Here is a 7,787-nt window from a genome sequence, read left to right as displayed (position 1 = left end):
GTCTATTGCTCTCCAACTTTGAACATTGCCTTATACTTAAATTTTACAAAAGTGACTGCATAAGATTAAAAAGCAGATACTACCTCAGGGCAAAAAACTGCCCCTTATATACATCTTGACTACTACCTTACTCTCTGAGTGAACCTTTTAAGACAAGCATCGGTTTTGACTTCTGTTTGTCAAGTAATACTTTGATATCACTGGACATGTTACAGGATGATGAGTGAGTCTGTAGAACAAAATATTACTCAGTGTAGTTCAGTCATGGGACTATGCATATAGAGGAGTTGCCAGTGTCTCAGATACTGGTGATCAGATACTCACAGGAGGTTTCCACTGAAATCAAAGGCTATTAATATCAGCAACTCCTTCACAGGGTTACTCAGGTAATTCTGAATTGATTCTGGGTAATAAATTAACTCTTATAACACAGGATATAACATACATAACAACATATAACATACTTGTATGTTTTTTAAATTTTGTATGGGTTATCTGGGGAATTGCAGAGGATTAAAACTTAAAACTGTATCTGGTAAAGATGTTGAAATGAAACTTCAGGATAATAAAACACCTGGAATATCATCTAACAAGAATGGCTAAACCAGTATGGTTTCTAACAATAGAGGATCAATCTGTTCAATTTCTTTGAATGAAGAAGAGAAAATCAGCTGGTATAATATATTTAGTCTTTTAAAAGGCATCTGACAAGGTCTCTTACTGTAAGCTGCTAAACCAAAATAGTCATGGGACAAGATGCAAATGTTATGTTAAGAGACCAGGAAAAAGAGAAGCAAACGACAATTTTAATCAAGAAAAAGGATTTGTTGAATATATATATATATTAATGAACAGAAAACACAGTGATAGATGAAAATCAGCAGTGATAACATAAAGAACATCTAACACAGAAGGGAGACACCTTAAGTGCTCATACCACTCACATGTTTCTAAATTAATCATAGCAGCTCAGGAAATGAACCTCAGCATCACTGAAAACAACTCGATGAAGACTTCACTTCAATGTGCAATGGTACTCACCAAGCACATACTGGATATGTGAGAGACGTGGTAGTGAATAATGTGAAATTGTGTAATACCATTATATACACTATTATTTACACATTTTTTTTTTTTCTCATATCTAAAATGTTGTCCATATGTAGGTCAAATGATTTCTGTGACTTTAGAAAACTTAGAGACAATTAAGACAACAAATAGAATTTGTAAATGGAAAATACTTGTATGAAAGAGTGGAGAGATTTGGGCTTTTTTATTTTTGAAAAAAAAATGTTTTAATCAAGTTGTGTATGGAGGAGACAGTTTGAGGCTCTCTGTTTCATAACAGATGAAAATAACATTGTTCGGAAGCGGGAAGAAGCAATTAAAAATCTGTTGCTAAAAATACCTTTCCCATTTAACACATAATTGCACTGCAGAACTCACCATAAATATGTCACCAAGGCCAAAAAAACAGTGAGACTGAAAATTCGGCTGAAATTAAAAGGTATAAACAGCTAACAGATTGGTATGAGTTAAAATCTTTGCTCTTCAGCACTTAATCCAAATTCTTAACAGTCGTGATTAGGATGCAGGAAATTTGCCCTGTATCTGATTATTGCAGAGTATTATATTTACCAGATGTCATTCAGGCTGCTCATGCAGAAAGCTCAAATGGTGCAGGACACCTGTGGGCTTGGAACCCAGTGGTGAGCTTCAAAGGGCCACTGATTAGGAGTGGTAGGAATTACAATTTCCTGCTGAAGATGGAAGAACATTGTGGAAAATGAGGGGACTCATCTTCAGAAGAAGGTATGGGATGCACCGGTTTTCTTGAGAATCCCATTCCTGACCTCACAGATAACATCACTGTAGAAGAAATTTAGAGTTTGACACATCATTTCGTTCCAAACTGTCAGCTTCATAAAGCACCCATAACAGTATTTGAAGTCTGAATGTATACATGATGATAGCCAAGTTTTGTCATCTTCCCACTAAAAAGAAGGCTGTTTCAGTGAGTTGTTTGACTTCAGAACTTTTCTTTGGATGTAGGTCAGGAAAGGGCTCCAGAGCTGAGGGAATGTGACCAGTTTGGACTGACTGGCCATTGCATAGAACTGATATTGAATGGAACTGGTCAGTGGATGACAGGGGTAAATACTGTATAATTCACACTTCAAGTGTGGTGCGAGCCATGCTGCCTCTGTCACAAGAACAGAGCAAATGGCTTGGCAAGCTCCACCATGAAAAATGGCGTTGTCCTCTCCTTGGAAAGCTGTTAACATCAAGGGGCACCTGTAAAAAATACAGGAGAAGCATTGGCTGTAATCAGTCTTCCAAAGAACCTGCATACAAGTCCAGAAAAAAATAATATATATATATTAAAACCTTTTTCTCTACATGTTGATAAAATTTAACCCAGAAAAACTCTTATTCTGAATAAATATACTTATGGCCGAACTGAGTAGGTTCTCAAAATTTTGAACTGTAAAATATGCTGAGCATATAAGCAGAAAAATCAATTCATTTTTATAATATGTAAAAAATCTGCAGTATTTAGAAAGCAAGAACATTTGCCCATGCTCACACATTTTTTGTATTTGGAAACGATCCTTTTGGTCATTAGGGCTCTCTGCAAAACAGTGGTGCATGGGTGCTCCCTACCCTGCGTTCTGCTTGCTGGGCCACCAGCTCCCTTCCTTCTGCATGCACATCACAGAGGTTACATTAAGAGTACCCAGGCGTATTCAGGACTAGTCATAAATTCTCCAGAGCTCCATTCTGTGGCCAGTTCTCTTCAATGTTTTGGTAAATGGTCTGTTTGTAAGACTCAAATGCATACTAAATTTGCAGATGATACTAAATTAGGAGCTGTTGACTCCCTCAAGGGTGGAGATACCTTGCAGAGAGAGCTTGACAAACTAGGGGGCTGGGCAATCACCAAGTTTAACAAGAACAAGTGCTGGAACCTGCAGCTTGGAAGGCAAAACTCTGGATATATCTATAGACTGGGGGATGAGAGGCTCGAGAGCAGCCCCATGGAAAGGGATCTGGCGGGTCCAGCTGACAGCAAGCTGAATATGAGCCAGCAATGTGCCCTGGCTGCCAGGAGGGCCAGCTGTACACAGGGGCGCATCAGGCACAGCATTGCTAGCTGGCTGAGGGAAGGGATTGTCCTGCTCTGCTCTGTGCTGGTGTGGCCTCACCTCAACTACTGGGTGCAGTTTGGGGCACCACAATATAAGAAGGACATAAAACTATTAGAGAGTGTCCAAAGGAGGGCTATGAAGATGGTGAAGGGTCTAGCGGGGAAGACATATGAGGAGTGGCTGAAGTCACTTGGTTTGTTCAGCCCAGGGAGGAGGAGACTGAGGGTAGGCCTTATGGAGGCCTACAGCTTCCTCACAAGGAAAGGGGAAGCACTGACCTCTTCTCAGTGACCAGTGATAGCACACAAGGGAATGGCAAGAAGCTGTGACAGGGAAGGTTCAGGCTGGGTGTTAGGAAAAGGTTTTTCACCGAGAAGGTTTTTGGGCACTGGAACAGGCTCCCCAAGTAAGTGGTCAAAGCACCAAGCCTGTTGGATTTCAAGAAGTGTTTGGACAATGCTCTCAGACATATGGTTTGGTTTTTGGGTGGTCATATGTGGAGCTGGGAGCTGGACTTAATGATCCTTACAGGTTCCTTCCAACTCAGGATATTCTGTGATTCTGTATTGGCTGCTCTTAGACCTTGACACAGAGAAAGCAGAACTGTTAAAGTGGCTGATAGCTTCTATATAAAATTCAGTATGAAAAGGGTGATTGTACAAATTCTTTATATTATTAATTCTTAACTATAAGCAAAGTGAGAAAACCCTTTTCAGTGTGACCATATGGAAAAACAAATTAAGAAACTCATCCTGTGAATGCTATTGATTATATAGGTTACAGAGCAGCTACTTAAAAATAACTGCTTGTGCGCAAAGAATTGTAACTATGCCTGTGTTTGTAAGACTGGGCTCCAAACTGGAAATGTCAAATGCAGTGTAAGAAAAAATGTAGTAGTGTCACAACATCATTAAGTATTACATAATTTTATTATAAACATCATAAATCATTACCGAGCATGCTAATATATCAGTATTAATGTATTGTTATTTGCTGTACAATCAGAGTAAACAAGATAAAACTATTTTGTGGAAACCAATGCCAGCCAATAAAGAGGGTAACAAAATAACTTTAAGAAATACAGCGCTTATGGTATGTACTCTAAATCTTATGAAATAAGTTGTATCCCATCCCCCACCCCCACTCCCAGAACTGTCAAAGCAGTATATGCTTAAATTATAGTCAAAGCTCACAGTCTTGTCAGCATGGGTCCTCAGAGGATTACATTCTTTGAGGAAGTCAACCTACTTTGACTTTATGTTTCTCTAACTTTCTGAGAATCTGGAATTGCCTAAAAGACTGCCATCAGACAATTTCCAGAATAAAGATCACAGTTTTGCAGTTGTGGATCAAATTAAATTTTGATGGTAATCCATACGCCCCCTTGAGTTTGAGTAGCATAAATGTTGAGGTCAAAAAAAAAAAAGAAAAGCAAAACTCATGGAATTAATTCCTGCCAGAACTGTTAGAATGTTAAACAATGGACCACACCCAATAATTCTTTTCAAATGAAATTTTAAACAATTGTCAAGATTCCTTCCTCAGTAAATGTAGTGCTACTGGTTGAAAAGTCTGAATAGAAAACAGTGCCTCAGCACAGCAATCAATCCTAAAATCTCACAGTTCATTTACATATGGAAATTCTTACACATTGAGTAATGACATATAGATGCACACCACTAGTTGCCCTAGCTTTCCCTGTAGGCACTGGTAGCATGCAGTGTTGTACCTTTATTCTTCCTGTGTAAGATTTATCTTAAAAGAAGAATGAAACGTGTGTTGTGCTAACAACCAACCTTCAACTCCCCAAAATGCCTTACAAACACATATCTTTGAATTTATTTTTTTTTAGTTAAAATATTGTCTTTTGAAACCTGAAAAGCTGAAATGGTGTTGAAAGGCACAAAGAATTTTTGTTGATTTTGTTGATAAATCCACCAGTATAATACTGATCTACAACGAATCACAACAAGCTTTTGCCTTCAATATTTTGTGATCTTTCACTTCCTCAAAAGCAAACATACGTATGTCAGCATAATATAGAGAGACGTTTTACTCACCTAAGGAAAACAGGTGTGCATGAATTAGTTTACAGTTGGAGGAAATCTTATGAGTAGTTAGGAAGGTCTTCAGCAACTAGATGACTTGTGATCAGTAACCCTGGATTTAGAAACAAAAATTTAAAGCAGACAATATTATTTAGAATTGTAAGTGCCAATCAATCTTATCTCTATGGACCTGATCAGCCTTTCTTTACCAAACTTTTGATAACTTTAACAGTTATCGAAAAAAATTGATCCCTTCATAAAGTTGTACTTATATCTTCAGCTGTTAATTCTGGCATGGGACAGTTTAAGTGTTACTTACGTTTCCAACATAGTTGTATCTGCATAACTGAAATACTATTTTCCTATCCATGTTTAATCTAAAAGTCTAGTAATATTACTCCTGTCAAATCTGAACAGAATTGCGAGATGGTTTTATCCACAAAAGCAGATGGTACGTCAGAATGCATTAATGATGATTGTCTCTGTGAGAAGATTAGAGAAATCAGTTGTTTCTTTTTGAAAAATGTAAACCTTTGCACAAGCACTTATCCTAATTTACATCAATGGATTTACTGGCAAAGATCTTTTCCTTTGGCAGGTTTGTGAAATATGTTTAGGATTGCAGTATGAAATATGTTTAGTATTTTTAAGTCAAACTTTTTGTAGACCGGGCCACAGTCATAGTGATATGAAAAATATAAACTTATTTTAAAGTACACATACTTTCCTTTGTTATCTGAAGAATTCTGTATTCAAAGAGAAAAACTGTCCAAAGCAAAATGTTATGTCTGAGATGAACTGAGGAAGAAATAAAAAAAATACCACAGCATCTTTGTGGTATGCTAAGTATTCTGTTGCTCTTGAAATTACCACAGTGGACTGTCCTGAAGCATCCTCTTCAATTTATTAAGTGTTGAGTTGCTAAGATAAGAATTAGTTTCTACAAACCCATCTTTAATAGTACTGAATGTTTAGCAAGTACTACTAATAGGGAAAACATACTAATATGCTCCTAAGAATAAGCAAAGTAGTATCAAATTAGTATTAGTGAAAAAAATAATAGATCTTTGCACATGATCAGCTCAGTGAGAAGGTATCTGTACTTACAGTTTAACAATATTGTCTTGTTAGGCTGAGAAACAGGTATTTTCAAAGGCACAAGTTATGGTTAGATGCATAACTTCCTTTTTGCATATCCCCATAGATTTTTTTCTGGAGCAGCAGTTCTTTCCCTCTCACATGTTCAAGACCATATACCTACTTTTCTTATATCAGAAAGAAAAGAAACTGCAGACACAATTCTGATGCTGTTACAGCTTTTTCCAGCTCTCATTGGTTTCACTAGAAGCTGGAAGAGGACACAAGCACAACTAAGGCAGAAATGTAAGAACAAATAGCCAACATTTTGCCTTAAAAATGATACTTTCTCTTATATTTCCCAATCTTATAATCACTTTTAGAACTTTAGGTTCCTCCATTGTATAGAAGTGACCAAGAATATCACTTAGAAAAAATTAACTGTTTTTCAGTAGAATGCCACACAGTTTTATTTGATGTTTGACTTAATCCTTTCTCAAATATGTAAAGTTTTAATCTTACTATTCTACTTCAGAGGATTCTGCCTTGCTTTGACTGACATTTGTCATGTAGATATGGTAGAGAAAGATTATTTATCTTGACAGCAGGCTGATGACAAAACATCTATACTATGATTAAGCTCATTTCTAGATTAGAAGGATTGCACTAGCACTTTCTGCAGCTGGTGTCTCTGTGACAGTTTTAGTTATCTTAGTCTGCATTTCACTGTTTTGCATTTTTTGCCAAAGAATACCTGAAGATTTCTGATTTATAGACTGCATAATTTCATGATTACGTTCATGACTACATAAAAAAAAAAAGACCAGCAGTAGCATGACCTGTAGGATTTTTTTATTTTTTTTTATTTTTTAGTTAGAATATCCTGCTATTGGTATTCAATTTTGATGGAAATTTCATTTTGATTGTGGTCTTGAAATTGACAGCAAGTTTATAGGATTAGACTTGGGTTTGTCCTTTTATTTCCTGATTCTAAAAACTTTGGACATCTGAGCATTGACTTTTAGAAGTCATACTTTAATTTTTTATAGTATTCAGTGTGCATGTAGTTCAGCAAGTGAAGGGGTATTCTTGGAAAAAAAAAAGATGGCAGGTTGGGTTGTCTGTCTGTCAAAATAGCGCTGCAAATGGTAGAGGTTTTAGGAAGGTCTATTTAAAAATGAAAAACTTAGGGAAACTTGAATTTTAAGAGTTGGGTTATAATCTGAAGAAGGAAAACTAGAATTAAGACATCATCTATGATGTCTATTTTCTACAGAGGTTAAGGTCAAAGAGGATAACTGAACAGGACCATTTTTCAACAGGAATTACTAACCATGTTAGTGTTTTATAGACCTTACTAAGTAGATCATATGGCAATACAGATTGAACTTAAGTGTCATTCAAAGCTGATACATACAGTAAGGTAACACAAGGGGGATGGCATATAGAGCAATTATACAGCTTGGGGTAGGATGCAGACTGTAACTTTAGCAGTTTAGATAACCTATAAGAT

The 7,787-nt window shown here is 36.6% G+C and overlaps 1 long non-coding RNA gene across 1 annotated transcript; it reads right to left on the bottom strand.

Annotated features, from left to right (window-relative positions):
* Nucleotides 1-269: 269 nt before the first annotated feature.
* LOC310892080 lies at nucleotides 270-5,630 on the bottom strand. The gene is made up of 3 exons (XR_014577864.1): nucleotides 5,517-5,630; nucleotides 5,210-5,309; nucleotides 270-2,295 (listed from the first exon to the last, which is right to left on the bottom strand). It is a non-coding gene; the product is annotated as an uncharacterized lncRNA (long non-coding RNA).
* Nucleotides 5,631-7,787: the final 2,157 nt, after the last annotated feature.

Source organism: Anser anser (assembly GCF_964211835.1).
Source record: "Anser anser genome assembly, contig: HAP1_SCAFFOLD_413, whole genome shotgun sequence".
In the NCBI taxonomy this organism is placed as follows: domain Eukaryota; kingdom Metazoa; phylum Chordata; class Aves; order Anseriformes; family Anatidae; genus Anser; species Anser anser.
This window is presented reverse-complemented; position numbering and strand designations above follow the sequence as displayed.